The sequence below is a fragment of the Pelodiscus sinensis genome, chromosome 13 (genome assembly GCF_052426305.1).
Source record: "Pelodiscus sinensis isolate ZL-2025 chromosome 13, ASM5242630v1, whole genome shotgun sequence".
NCBI classification, from domain to species: domain Eukaryota; kingdom Metazoa; phylum Chordata; order Testudines; family Trionychidae; genus Pelodiscus; species Pelodiscus sinensis.
Genome location: NC_143064.1, coordinates 24,151,370 through 24,167,495, shown reverse-complemented (window position 1 = coordinate 24,167,495; position 16,126 = coordinate 24,151,370). Strand labels below are relative to the sequence as shown.

At 41.3% G+C, this 16,126-nt stretch overlaps 1 protein-coding gene across 1 annotated transcript in view; it reads right to left on the bottom strand.

Annotated features, from left to right (window-relative positions):
• NEXMIF (neurite extension and migration factor) overlaps positions 1–16,126 on the bottom strand; it is a 294,385-nt gene that overhangs the window by 91,684 nt on the left and 186,575 nt on the right.

The window sequence follows — 16,126 nt, the reverse complement described above, 5'->3', positions numbered from 1 at the left end:
TACGCACACATACAATATCACACAGATCAAGGAGAATGCAGTTGTCAGTTACCTGGAGGGGGAGAGGGAAGAGCAATTTGTTAAAAAAAAAATTAATAAAACTGAGCTTTTAAAATGCCAGCAAAGGAAGCTTCTGCTGCTCTTCATCAAGATGCCAGCCAGTGCACTGGGCAACTGTGCAGAAGTGGGCGTGCTCTCAGAACTTGCCCTCTCCAGGCTGGTGTAGAGTTGTACTCCTCTAGCTGGAGATGACAGAGCAGGATGAGGTATTTTGATCTTCAGTACCTCATGCTGGACAATTTATTAAGTGTCATGGGTGGCACAAGGAACTCTGTACATATTTTTTTGCTGAACAAAGATAAGTGGCACAATAGGGGCCATACTGAGGGACCAAAAGGAAAATTAAGAGCTGAAGAGACCAAAAACAACAACAAAAAAAGATGACCAGAAAGGAACTGCTCGACACTTAGCTAATGATTGGAAGCCCAGGGCAAGATCAAAACAATCTATGTCAAAAGGCTTTCAAAAACTCTATTTATTGAGCAAAAGTAGGTATGAAAAACTGCTTAAGGTAAGCCAAAGGCCAGGAAATTCTAGAACTTCTATTTCCTCTTTTTCCCCCAGCAAATGGACAAAAAGTTGCTCCCACCACACTGCATTCAGATGTCAATAGGCATCAAATGCAAGTATTCATCCCAACCTTGTTAACAAAAAGGCAGCATATCATGGAGTGAAATTAACTATGGATAACATTTTGGGCTCCATCAGTACCCCGAAAGATACACTTTATGGCACACCATCTGCTTTAAATGCACAATTTCTTACAAGTAAGTATTTTCCCTGAATACATACATACATACATACATCTAAACACACAATCAAGCTATAAAAAACCACAACGTAAATGGCTGCTTAACAAATAAATGGGAAGTTTTGGGGAGGTCTTCCACAAAATACATTTTTTTATGTATGACAGAAGATTGATTTTCACGCCTCCACTCTTGTCTCCATGTTTGGCTCTGTACCTGCACTCTTAACGCAACACTGACTGGGAGAAGTGTCTTGGGCTATTTCTTTGGCACTGATCTCCAGCAGTCATGATTTATTTTTCTACTGCACAATTTTAGGTTCTTATTATGCAACTGTCTTTTTAGATGATTGAAACAAGCATGGAGAAATCAACCCTTTCAGTGTTATTTGAACATTAAAATTGTCCAACCTTTTGTAGCCCATTAAAATCTGAGACAGGCGCAGAGTCATTTCTCCCCCAACCCATAATTATACAAAGCTCCAATGAAAACAAGAAGTTTTACACAAGTCCTTGGCAAGTGCTAAATTAGGCTGTAAAGTACTAGAGGTGGGGATTATCATGATTTGCACTATGCAGCACCACATTTACCGATACCACAAAAAAACATAAATCAGAAATACTGAACAGTAATCACAATAAACACCTAATGGTTACACAGTACATTGCAATAGACCTCAAAGCACTTTTCAAACCTGGGAAGCGTTCCACTCCCTGTTGACAGAATGGGGAAGCTCAAGCACAACTGAAGAACTGAGATTAAGTGCCTCACCCAAGGTCAGGGGCACAGTAGGGAAGAAATCCCAGGCTTCCTGACTTCTCGCCCAGTGCCCTGTGTGCTAGAAAACTCTGTGATGTTACTGCTTTTAGACAGAAGTGTTGTTATGAGCATAAATAATATAAGCTCTTAGCAAATAATTTTAAGAGAGAAAAATGTAAACTTTAATAAAACCCCCTGCCTCCTGATAATTGCTGAAAGAAGTGACAAAGCTGGTGGCATCTTCGTGCACCTACAAAGGGGGAAGCGTGCATGGCTGTAGTCTTCACTATTTTTCCTAGTGAGATCTTTAGCTCCCCTACTACAATACAGAATAGCTCATAGGGAGCAATTAGGTTGAGGGTGTAAAACCACCTACAAACAGAACTTGCACACCCGCTCAGAATCATTTCCACATTTGCTGTCACTGCACCCGCTCCTGAGCTATTAGATAAAAAAATAGCTAGATCTAAAAAAGTAGGCAATTTGAATTACTTGTGGACAGCAGAAAACTGAAGCTATAATTTCCCACATATTTTTAATGGGTGTAGGTGTTTATATGTGAATACACTTGGAAAACAGACAAATCAGATGCCTGGGAGAGGTCTTCTTAAAAAGCAGCATGCTTAGGCTTTGTCTACACTTAAAAGTTTAAACTGTAGCCACAGCAGCGCTTTAAACGGAAAATATGGCCATGGCACAAGTGTTGAGAGAGAGAGAGAGAGAGAGAGAGAGAGAGAGATCTCCCAGAGCTGTAACCTGGTTCACACTGGTGCTTTATAGTGCTGTAATCATACTGCAGTTAGGACGGAGTGGGGGGGTTTCACACCCCTGAGCCATTGTAGACTTAGCCCAAGTCTTTCTTCTATCCCTAAGAATTTCTGTAGAGGGTTTGTGGCTTTCAGTTTACTCAAAGGAGAAAGGGAATGAATGAGCCAGTGGAGCAGCTGAACTAAGCAGAAATGCTCTCATGGGAACGAAAGACTATATTTTTGGTATTTGCCATTTTAAATGAAAAGTCAGAGCCCAGAGTCCTAAGCAAGGGTTGATTTGTGGGAGGGCAGGAAGGGGGAGAGTTAAGAAAAGCTGTAATGATGACTGGAATTGGTGTGTACAAGGCCAGATGGAAAGATGAATCTGAAACACTTGAACCCAAAGGCACAAATGGCTCTAGTAAAAAGAACATCAGAAGATTAAGTACAATAACTTGAACCCATACACTCAAATAACCACATTCCTGAGGTCTGGGATTACCATCCTCCCCTTAAAGATTCATCTAGCTTTATAATATTAGCTTTAACATCTGGGAATTGATTGTCCCACAGAACTGCAACAAGAGACAGAGTTTTTCACCATGAGGTTGTTAGGCCAGTGAAGGGGGTGAGTGGTCTCAACCCTGTTCCGGGGGACAAGTTTCCAAACAACAACTCACAGTGGAGATGCTAAGAACTGAGTGGGCCATGAAGATGCAAATCTCTGCCTACTCCTAGTAAAAAACAATTGAGTGCACAGGCTGGGCAACTCAACTGGAAGTTCATTGGGGGCATGAACAGTTTATTTGTCCTGTGTCTATACATCACTAGCACAATGGTGTAACTGTCCACGACTAGGGTTCTGATGTGCTATGAAAATACAACTAACTAAACAAACAACATGGGGGCAGGGCTGGCCTTACCATGAGGCGAACTGAGGCGGCCGCCTCAGGTGCCAGACCGGGGAGGGGGGAGGGGGGCACCACTAGGACCCAGAGTGTAGAAAATTGTGTCTGCTGCTGGTGCAGCGAGGGAACATGGGGGCATTATTTAAGCTCCCCACCTCAGGTGCCAAAATGTTGTGGGCCGGCCCTGCATGGGGGGGATTTGAACTGTTGCTGTTAGTTCAAACCTAGTTTGCAGCTGAATAAAGAATTTCAAGTCTCCTGCCAGTCCAGTACCTTACACTAGTACTAACTTAGTTGTGAAAATGTCGATGCTGTGGTTCTCAAAAGAGTCTAAAGGAGTAATAGATGCCAAAATCCCACTGGATTTCAATGGGCCTGTGCACATCCATTTTTCTAAGATGTATCTACATGGCACTGGAGGTGTGATTGTAGCACCTGTAGATACTAGTTTTAGCTAGTGTGGGTACCAAGAGCAATAGGCTTCCTACCAGGCTGTACAAGCCTGGCAAGGACACCTGATGCTCATTGAGGATGTGTCTTCACTTATCCTGAGATCGATGTTCCAGAGATAAACCTCCCAGGGTTTGATTTAGTGGGTCTAATAAGGACTCGCTAAATTGACCACTGTTGGCCAATTGACTCTGGTACTTCACCGCGTCACAAGGAGCCTGGGAAGTCAATGGGAGAGTTTCTCCCATCGATCTCCTGCAGCGGGGATGCTGCAGAAATTCGACTTAAGGTACATAGCCTTCAGATACACTGTTCTCATAGTGGAGTTGCGTATTTTAGGTTGACTTTCTCTGGTAGCATAGACCTGGCCTGAGGAAGCTATCCCATTCTGAATCCTGTATTGTCACACTTCCATGGCTTTTTGCTACATTAAAACTGGCTTGGGTATGCCCACACATGCTGTGCACACACACCCCGACTGCACTACGGCCATATCCTAAGGCTCCTTCAAAAGTTGCAAGCCTCAAATCTCAAGCTGAAGTTTAGTTTCCAGTGCACATCAAACCTACATTTGAAAGAGAACTCCTCAACTGGATTATACCAGCCATAAGCAAGAAAACATCCATTACAAACAGGCACTTTGGCTGTTGTTTTTTTTTTTTAAATGACCTTTCCTGCAATCCAACAGGTAAGCCCTATTATGAAAGTGCTGTTTTATCGCAGTCAACGCTCTACCAAGAGAAAATACAAATAAAGTCTTCCAAGGGAAATTGAGGTAGGTTATTTTTATTGTTGCTACCTTTGTTATTTGAGTAGAATAGCAGGTGCTGGTGGCATTTTTAGCAGGCTGATAGGGCCAGCTTCACAGGTTTGGCACGTACACTCCAATTTGAAAATAAATCTTCCAGTGTCTGTTTCTGTGCCATCACTCCTCCATGCAAAAATCTGTCTGCCCGGAAGAGTTTCCCAGAGATCTGTTGTACCTTCCCTGGTCAGAAGCTCATTATAAACGTGTTTATGAAGGGTAGGGGCAGAACGGATATTGGGAGTTGTAGTCCCAATAATCATCTATGCCAAGCCCTGCAGCTAATTACAAAACACAATGAAATTACAGAAAAAGAATCTAGCTTTATCAGTGTACCTCTGTATCTATTTTCAGAGACTGACTTTTAGACAGATGGGCAACAGGTTCAATATAGGTAGAGGATGGATATGACAGGTACAAAGACACAAGGAATGCGGTGGCATGTGTACCATCATATTTTTGACACCAAGGTATGCCAAAAACATGGAACACGCTATTCTGTACACACAACTTCCCATCAAGATATCCACAGCTTTCTAATAGTATAACTTCAGCTGACCTTGAATTCCCATGGGCTTGGTAAGATCCCAGGAAGAAAGGTGCTTTGCAATTTTATTCCGCCCCGGAAATTCAGTGAGATTAAAGTTAGTCTTGTGAAGGTTCTCCAGTTATATTTCAGCTTAGGCACGACGTTCAAATTAATCAGGAGGAGCAGGGTGAAGGGAAGAGGGGGGGGAACAGCAAAGAAAACCTTGAGTGTTCTGAGCAAGTTCAAAGATGCTGCCTGGGAATTTGATTCCCTTAACTCAGAGGTTCCATGTCTGCTTAGCCTTGACTGATACCAAGAGACCTCACCTAATTTTACACTGCAACACGTTTCAGCACATCAGTATAGATAAGCAGGAGGAGCTGGGGCAGGTTTCTTGGCCAACATTTTAAGTTGTACATCTTTCTTCCTCCCTCCTCCCCCCCAGTCTTCTGCTCCCCACCCCCGAGGTACAGGGACTTGTTCTGGTGCTCAGCCATGGTGATCTCTGGCAGGATTCCAGCACTGCACAGATGGCCATGATTTGGTTACCCTGTGCTAAATCCAATCTGCACAGGCTATGCACATACCCAGTTCCAAAGCAAAATGAACATTTGCTCTACAACAAAGACACACAGTAAGTGGCCCTTAACCAATTTTAACTGTTGCTATAGACAGATAAGACCATGGTAGCACATATCACACTCTGTTGTTAGTGCAAGCTTCGCACTGGTAAACATATGAGTGGCAATGCAGACAGATCTATATTTTGTATTTCAGTATAAATTATAGAGCAGCATAATAGAACTGAAGAGGCAGCTTTGCTCTTCCCTGCATCAGTTCTTTCACATTTTGAAGCCCATTAAATTTCTTCTCATTTAGTTGCTTTATTTTAGGTTGGGTTTTTTTTCTGCATAAAATTGTTTCACATTCAAGAAGCAATGAAGCTGAATAAATAATCACAAACTTCCATGCAAAGCCTCCATGAGCTACTATGTAAAGCAGAGGGGTATCAACAGATAGAGATGACTCCAGAACAACCTGAGGTTTAGTATTCTGTGTCAGCTTGACACACAGGGGAAATAACCCTTTAATCCAGTGCAGTGTATTTCATTTGCTGTAGTGTTATCCAGTTCGAAGATGTTATGAAAGAAATCCCCAGAGAGATTTAAGACTTCAAAAACATCCTGAGTTTGAACTTAATTCCACTATTCCAAAAGGCTGTGGCAATGGAAGATGACCTTTTATGTACCTCACATGCCAAGAGCTTTTCCGTCTCATAATGTCATGCCAAATTAGAATGGTTTCCTCTTGGGCTTTTTTTTTTTTTTTTTTTTTTTTAATTAAAAGCATCTGTCACTACTAATGACACAGCATAAAAAAAGTCAATAGCAAACAGAGGTTAGAAATGATGACGTCAGGAGAGATTGTAGATGAAGAGAACTGGTAATCATGCATACAGGGTCTCACTTTTGACATTACCAGGTCAAATCCGAATCCATGGCAGGTCATTAACAAATGAATATTGTTACCAAAACTGACTGGAACATGGAGACTGAGCTACCATCTCAGATTTAGGGGTGATCCTTCCAAGAGTTTAGGTATAGTGTAGGAAAAGCTGATGCTACCACAGAATATGCTGTACCTATTCAGCTCAAGGGCTGTTAATTCAGCTACTTTCTTCAATAGTAAAGACAACTCCATGACACACATTGTAGCAAAAGTTTGGGCAGGTAGATTAGACAGTGCCTCTTGTCATCTTAGTTACTGTAGTGCAGGGAAAAATAAATTAGATTTCATAAAGCTCCAGTCCAGTGCTTGTCTTGAATATATAATTAATTTGATTTTAAAATGATAGTGATTGTATAGTAATAAAATAGAAATTCACAATTAAAACATCACTGGAGGTGACAGAATTAGATGACAAGTGAATACTTGCTGAATGGTGCTTAATCAACAGTAAATATCAGTTGCTCTGGAAAGTATTATTTAATAGTAGCCATCTTGTTAAAACTAGCTTTTGGGAAGTGTTTTAATATAAAAAAGTATTCACTAATTTTATTGTTTTGAGCTTAGTTTGGATTCAAAGGACCGTATCATGGAAAAAATGGTGACTAACCTTTCATAAATGTTGCTCTTTGAGATGTGTTGCTCATGTCCATTCCATTTCTGTTTTAATAAAATGTAAATTTTAAAAAAATATTACTCCTATACAAAATATTCTAGCCTCTTTGCAAAATTCTTTGATAATATGAAATTATTTTGCCCATTAAAAGTTGTAAAAATAGCTTTATTGTATCATTAATACTCAAAAATGTTCAGTCAGCACTGCTAAAAAATATAAACTAAATATGTCAGGGACACATCACTTTCTATTCTTACTATTTTTTAAATGCCTTATTTCACAGTAGATAAGTGAAAAAATTTTACCACCTGACTCAGTGAGAGGCTCATTTACTCATGCAAATTTGAAACCAAGTGTCATAATACAATGAAATTATAAAAACATATCAAAAAGAAGTTAGCAAGTCACTAAATTTAGCTCCTAATGGAGTTCAATCTGCCTTACACTGCTTTATGTTAATGTGAATAGCTACAGCGCTCTGTAAACATCAGAGAGCTGTTTAGAAATCATTATATGTGAATTGTATTTTGGAAAGAAGGCTTTCAGGTTTACAGAATCCTACATCTTGATTTAAGTGAGAGCTGAATTTTGATCCTAGCAGAGATTAGAAATATGCTTAGTAAAAATAAATTAAAATGTATTGTAATTATCTCACTACACGTGCTCAGTTGTGCATATTCCATTATCCAGACATGATTTTAGTTAACCTCTTTGCAATTGCTGATGCCAGTATAGAACCTGGAATTATTACAGGCTAGATATTTTGCATTAGCAGGGCTCTTGTAATTCAGTACAAAATATCACGGCCTGATCTTCTGAAGTACTGAGCACCTCACGCCTGTTGCCAAATGCCCTCAACTCCCCCAGAAGTCAATGAGCGTTAAAGACACTCAGTTACATGCTCCAATCCTAACTATGACCACTAATGTCAGATCAAAAAATTGTACTTCCTGAATGAATTACAATAATCCTCACTTTATAGCTAGGGATCTAGACCATGCCTTAATGTTCTTCTCCACTTCCTCAGGCTTTTCATATACAGGTTGTACCTCTCTTCACTTGGACTCTCTGGTCTGGCAACATCTATGGTCCAGCAGGACCAGGGATGTTCCTAGACCACAGAATCCAGATACAAGGAGGCCGGGCCATGGGGCAGGAGTGCAGAGCAGGGACTGGCAACTTCCTGGGAGCCCCATATGTGTGTGTGTGGGGGGGGGGGGGAACCCAGAGAGCTGGGCGGTGCAGCGGAGAGCTCCGTTCCCTGTGGCTGGAGGTAGCAGGGGTCGGCAGTGGCAGCAGAAACCCAGCGCTGGCTGCGGAGCTCAGTATTCAGTTGTGGCACTCCGGCCATGGAGCTCAGAGTCCAGCAGTGGCAGCTAGGGAGCTCTAGCCTGGGGAGCAACAGCTGGGCAGGCAACCGTGGTGCCGGGCTGGAGCCTTAGCAGGGGACAGGAGTTCAGCACAGGCCATGTTGGGATGGACCTCTCCTGGTCCGGCAAATCCCCTCGTTCGGGACTAGTCAGATCCCCAGGATGCTGGATGAGGGAGGTCCAACCTGTACTACCATTTTTGTCAGGAAAAATTTTTATCAGTTGGGGTGTGGAAAAAACTCACATGCTGACTGACATAAGTTTCACCTGCAAAAGTGCTGGTGTGGATGGCACTACAGCGCCTGGAAAGTTTCTCCTGCCAACAGAGCTAAAGCCGCCCATTGGGGGTGGTTTAAAATACTGGCAGAAAAGCTCTCTCCCTGCCAGCTAAAAATGGTTACATGGAAGATCTTATAGCTGTACTTCTGCAGCAGTAGCACTGTGGACAGTATTACTGGGCTCCTGGCCAAGGTGGAGTGGGGAAGACAGCGCTGTGCTCCCAGAAGTGGCAGGGCCTTGGGTGGAAGAGGCCGGACTGGGACAACCAGCCCTCAGTGCCCCCTAGAATGCACTGTGCAGGGCTCTGGTGGCGATTTAAAGGGCCCATGGCGCAGGCAGGAGACCTGGGCTCTTTTGAATCACCAGACCCCAGGGCAACTGTGACCTCTTCACCCTCCTCTCCATGTTGGCAAGTGTGGCTGTGGTGCTGTAAGATCTGTAATATAAGAATCCTACACCAACACTGGCACTCTCTTCACGGGAAAAAAAGCAGCCCTAGGACTGGATTAAGAGCAACAGAGATAAAGTATCAGAGAAGACTGAAATTGAAATGGCTATGTAACATTCAATTAATATCCATCTCTGATAAAGCATCAATTTTATGCTAGGAACTTAATGAACGATAAAGGCAAATCTCTTTCCTAGGGACTTTACCTGTAATTTAAGTAGACAGTGTACAGGAGTTTATGATTTAAGTATCCCCCTGTCGGAGACCTAGGTTTGGTTCCTGGCCTCTAAGACTCCAAAGTAATAAGAGTCCTGGAAGTTCTGCAGACACAGCTTGACCTGACCACATATGATTTGTAAAGAGAAGCCTTGAATAAGTGTGGAGACCTACTGTCTTTATGTGTAGTCCTCCTTTGCCTGAAAGATGATGCATTGAGTCTTGGCCATATGGGTGTCATCTGAAGGGGAAAAATGAGGATCCTAAATGCTCCTCCCTACCTCCTTGAGAAAGATGAAAATCAGGCAGAGTGGGGAGGAGAGGAAAGGGCCCATTAAAATGTACTGAATGTACTGAAAATGTACTGAATTCCAGGAAAGACTGCATATTCATCAGGTAAGTCAGTTGATCTTCCTGAACTTTTATCAACCCACAGATAAAACCAGAGACATCAATAAAAAACATAACCTGTGATTTCTTCAGAGTGCTGTAAATATATGCATCTTTATGAATATACTAGAAGATTTACCTAGCATTGCTCAGATCCTTAACTCAAAGGGGTTTTGAGTGTCTTCATTTAAATCATTGTTTTGGGGTTGGGTTAGGAGTGAGAGGTTCAGTTCACAGGCTACAGCACCATCCCTCTCTCAGCACAGAAGCTTGGGTCCAAGTGAGAAGCACCTGTCCATGGCCACTGTAGCTGCAGTGGGCACAGCTGGGGGAGGGGTGCATGTCCCTTGGCTGGGGACAGACAGACTGACACAGACAGAGAGACACACAAACTCACTCCCTGAAATATATAGTAGATAGCTATCCCTTTGTCTCCACCTGCCCCCTGCTGGTCCAATGGGGTTATAGCTGTCCCGGTCTCCATCTCTCACGCCCCTTGCTGCCTCTCTGAGGTTATTCTACAGTGTAAATGTCACTTCTACCAGACTCCTCCCTTTCCATTTTTATGAAAGAACAATCAGATTCTGGGCACATTCCAATGTCCTGGCACAACAAACCCTTTACCTTGCTTTAAGTTAAGATAAGAGGAAGCCACATACCAAATTTGGAAATCCTAGCTTTTAGTTTAGGAGGCGTTCTTGAACAAATGGTCTCACAGATGGACGGACGGACACTCAAACAGATAAGATGCACACACTCTCTAAAATATTTAGTAGGTAATATACCTGTATGTATGTGCTGTACTATAACAATAATAGCATCCCTTGCTTCTAATAGGTATGGCATGTACAAGGATGTGGGGAATAAGAGGGATAGGGGGAGATATTCTATACAAATGTATTTTTTAAAATATATTTCACATACTATTTGGAGTGTGACATTGCACTACATTCCATGCTACTGTTCTGAATTTTATTTTTATCCTGAGTTAGATTTGAATCAGGGTTTGCAAAAGACAAAACAACACACTGTAATCATCCAGTGTGCCAATTAAGCTAAAACATACCATGGAAATTAAAATTAAATGCCAAAGCTATGAAAAGAAACAGACAGTTTCCTCAGGAAAAAAATTAAAGAGAACAAGTACTTGACAGTCCAAAAATGTATCCAAAGCAGTTATATAACTTACTATCATCCCTCACATCTGCATACTGTGTATCTTCATCAAATTCTGTATGTTTGTGCACATTTATAATCAAGAATTATTGAAGTTGATTCCATAAATTTCATTTAGTTGTTCGCTGCTGCTATTTGTTTCCAAGGCAACAAATGCACTTTGCCCAAGCTGCACAGTAAATCAGGATTGTTCTGAATTTGGGGGTCCTTGCCCCTTGTGCTGTGGAATGGATGCACTTCTACTAGCAAAGAACGTGCCAGCACTTAGGCTGCAATAATTAGCCATAGATTTGGTTGTATTTTTTTAATGAAGCTATGCTATGAAAGAAAAATGAAAAAGCAAATACACAGACCGTGGGCTGCCATGTATGGACAGCTACTCTTTGCTGACAGGAAAGAGACTCATGCAAAGCTTCCATCATACCTAATTTTCACCTACGGTTGCTAGCGGTTGAGAAATCTATTTTCAAATTCAGAAGTCAAGGCCAGGTTTGTCGTTTTTGCCCTTTCTATCACAGAGGATGAAAAAAAAGGATAAAATAAAACAGAAAACCAATGAAAAAACACTTGAAATAGCGAATGTTACATACAGCGTAGCATTTACCTCATTATTTTTATTTGCTGTAATGTCCATTCCTCACTTCTCACTTCTTTCTTTCTTTCTTTCTTTCTTACCTTCATTTCTTGTGGTTGGCTAATTAAGCACCCTTAGTGCATGGTGCCCAGGATTTTCAACTCTCATTAAAGTCAAACAAGCACTCAGCACTTTGCAGGATTTGCATCTTCAGACCACAAGATTTTGGAAACAGGATTTTTTATTTCTTAAAAACACCATTCAAACAGATTGTGCTTATTACAGAATGGTTGTCTTCTGTTGACATACTCTATTAACAGGTGTTGGAACCCTACACTGAAATGCTAATTTAGGCCCTGCTTACACAGAACTCTGCACCAAATCCTTACTAATTTGCTATAGTAGGCACAGCTCCCTAATTCCTCTCTGGCTATATAGATGGGAGTGGCTCTCTGGGCAGAGGGATTAAGCATCTGGGAGTAAGCACAGAGGCTCTCCTGGGAAATTTAAGAACAGGTTTGTTTAGGACAGAAACTGAACTTTATTTTGGTTAAAAATATTAATTTATTAACCAAAATTTAATAAATTAAATTTAATAAATATTTCAACTGGACATATAAAATAACTCTCAAGAAGATGGGTAAGTTTGGGCACTCATTCAAACTAGTGTTGTACAATGATACAGAGTAGCACAAAGACTGTGCCCATTCACAATGTGATATAAATATTAAAAATATAAATTGTAATACACATACATCTCTTATTTACAACAAAATCATGGATGGCACATCCTGTTCTGGATACCATAGGTAAAACACAATTTAAATACATGGCTGCAGAGAAAAGAAAAGCTCAGAATTTCATAAAGACATGTGGGACCACATAAATCCAGAAACCAAACACTGGGACTAAATGGAGTTAAAGCATGTTTCATATTCCTGAAGCTCCTCAGGAGAAAAGCTTGAATAAAAAGCCATTAGCTCATCATTTTTGAGAACTAAAACAGCCTTGTACCAATGATTACATATCAACAATATTGGACTTTTTCAGAGAAGCAAAACAATTAATTTTTTTGGCCACCTTGTAAGAGGTAACATCTCCATGAGTGCAAAAATTGTGTGTGAGGGTACGTCTACACTTGTTCTCTAGTTCGAACTAGAGATGCAAATGTAAGAGACCAAAATTGCTAATGAACCCGGGATTTAAGTATCCCGCACTTCATTAGCATGATCTCGCTGGTGCATTCCTCCGCTCAACAGCTGATTCGAAAGTGAAAGTGTGCACCGGGACAAAAAATGAGGAGTAATGTTAGTTTGAACCAAGGGGTTTGGTTCGAACTAATGCGTCCTGGCGCGCACTTTCACTTTCGAAACAGCTGTTGAGCGGAGTAATGCGCCAGCAAGATCATGCTAATGTAGCGCGGGATATTTAAATCCCCGCTTCATTAGCAATTTCGGCCTACATTTGCATCCCTAGTTCGAACTAGGGAACAAGTGTAGACATACCTTAAGAGAAAGCAGGGACACACCCTCACCTTGCAAAGGTATTGATGTTGTTTGGTATAGTCTGCTACTAAAACTTAAAAGTCAGAATACACTTTAGAGAACATAGGACTCTCAAGTTACTCTGGTATAAATGATGATCAGAATCTCTGGAGCAACTTCAGATTTACTTTGATGGAAATGAGATCAGGATCTGTTACACTGGGTTTAATCACTTGCAAAAACTCTTTGCTTCCTACTATACTCCCTCTACCATGGATATCATTCCCAAAATGATTAACAGAGACAATATTCCTGATGACAATAGCCACTTATTATTTTAAAATGCTGACAGGTCTTAAGCTTTCTGCTTTGATTATAAGTGTGATTCTACATTTAAATGATAGCCACAAAGCAGTTACCATCCCAGTCTGGCTCAATGATCCATTAACTCAAGCATGCTGCCTCTAGCCATGTGGCTGTGCCTTCTGAAGAAAATAATATAATCCCCATACAGCTCCTGGCTGTGACGTAGTGGGGGGGAGGGGGTTGTCCACTTTTGTAATCCTGTGCTCACTCTGTTGTTACATTCACAGTTTGCTGTACAGTATTGTGATGTGCGTGATTTCTACTGTCCTTGGCTGCTCTGCAGTGACATTGTGTGTACACACGCCTCAGTTTTCCCAGGGCACTGCAGCACTATCTGCATGAGGAGGGGGAGGCTGGGTGTGACTCACTGTGTAAGTGTGTTCAGTCTCTCATGTCCTGAGTACCAGGTGACAGCAGATAACACCTTGGGCCTGGAAACTGGACAAACGATAGGCGGGGCTGACACCAGGCTGGGGAGTAGGGCCTGGGGGATGAGTCCGTCTTGGCTGGGCTATAATAAGAGAAGGGGCTTAGGGCAGGAAACGGGGGAGAAGGTCCCAGGACCCCTTCTCCCTGAGAAGGATTATGCTGCCTGCTCTTGGTCCCTGTGTTAGCATCGATCCTATACTTAGGGTTGCCAGATGGTTTCAATAAAAATACAGGACATACTTGACACTACATCACAATTTACATTACATCTTATTTAGAAAATACCGGACATTTATATTTTTTCATTTATATTTTCTCAATTTGTTTCCCGAACAGAAAGCTCAAATACTGGACTGTCTGTTTCAAAACCGGACACCTGGCAACCCTACCAATGCTACGCTGTGTCCCTGTCAACAAATAAGCCATCTGTTTTACTTACTGGCTGAGAGTCACATCCGTCTGCGATTGGGGGTACGGGGACTCCCCAACATGCCGTGACACTGGCCAACTGCACAATGGGGGCAACTGTGAGTACACTTCCTTTCTGATGTCTGCAGCAATCAGCTACTGACCTGAAGCATGTGAATTGATTGTTCTTATTAACAGTGTTATTATTGCCCATAAAATTATCCAGCCCCTTATTAAATCCACTGAGATCATCTATTACATACTTCTAACATTGGATTCTAGCCTGTCACATGTCATGTTATTGATTATACAGCAGCGATAAGGCTAGAATATGATCAATAGAAATGGAAACAATATCATTTCAATCTAAGTAGCAGGAAAAAAATAACCCTTGCGTTGTCATATTATCTCAAGAATAGAACTCACTTCTAGAAGAGGATACAGAATCAAAATAACTAGAAATCTTCAACTTGCACTAGAACACATCTGAGCCAGAAATTATCATTATTAAATATATTTATTAGGTAGGGCCTAAGGACCAACCAGAAGTGGGACCCCATTGTGCTAGGCATACAAAAAGTGTGTTACATGGTCCTTACCACATAAATTCAACTACTGCAAAACAAACAAAAAATAATACAGGCATGTACTGAATAGCATGGATTGCCTATGAACCTGAAACAGTTCCAACAGCATCACTGTTAATAGATGAAATGTAAATGGGAATTACCTTGTGTTAACAGCCCCTAAGAATAACCAATCACATCTAATAGTAATACATGAAATCCATTCTATAAAAAGTCATCTTTTGGAACCTGAAACAAAAATATCTTTGCACTCCTAATCAGATACCAAAGTGACAAACTGTATTAAATATTCAAATTAAAGGAGCTCTTCAGCTTTTCAGTTGTACAGTCTAACCCCTTTATTCTTGACTGCATTTGCTGAGCATGAAAAATAGTACGTACTAGTAGCACATTCTTCATTTCATACTCCAATAAATGAAAAGCAGCTCAGATGATCCACTCCATGTGCAAGACAAATCATCCTCTTTCAGGAGCAGCATTAGAAATGCATGCTCCAGCACTTGGACAAGACTCATACAATATTTTTATATTCAGTGATTTTAGCTGCTCAGGAAATGTTCTCTCTGGCCATTACTACAAAAGCCAGAGTTCTCTTTGAGCAGCTTATTAATAACCATAGGTAACAGTTGTGCACGGAGAGGGAGGGAACATCTATTTTTATCAGCCTTTGCAAATGCTACATTCCCTTTTCACTATCTTTCCCCTGCACTTTCAAAATTGGCTTCCCCCCACTCCCTTCTTAGTCCATGCATCTGGGGGAGGGAAAGGAGTTCTTGCAAGCTCCTACACACTCTGCAAAGAAAGTCAGAAAAGTAAATTTCTCTTGCCAGCTGTTTACAATAGATTATTAAGGTTGAAGGACCCAAAGTTAAACCTATGTGCCAAATTCTTTTTGGGTTGCACATATGGTCCCTCGTTGTCTGCAATGAACTGGAATGCCAGCTATATGTTAATATGCCATCCTGAATGTAAAAACGACATGTTCTAGTTATATAGATGCTGCATCCTCTCCTAGAAAAACTCTTTGTAGATGTGCAGATAACTAGAAATCTTCAACTTACACTACTCTTGAGCCAAATCTGTCATCTACACCGATGCATACGCACTTGCAAAAATAAATACTAGCTTTCCTCTCAAACAGAGATCACAAACTGCCAGCTCCCTGAGCTGAGTGAAAAAAAATCTACGAAGCAGCCATGCATGTGCATGCTACACAAGCACCTGTGTATCACACTCCCCCACTGCCCTCCTGCTGGGTCCATTCTTAG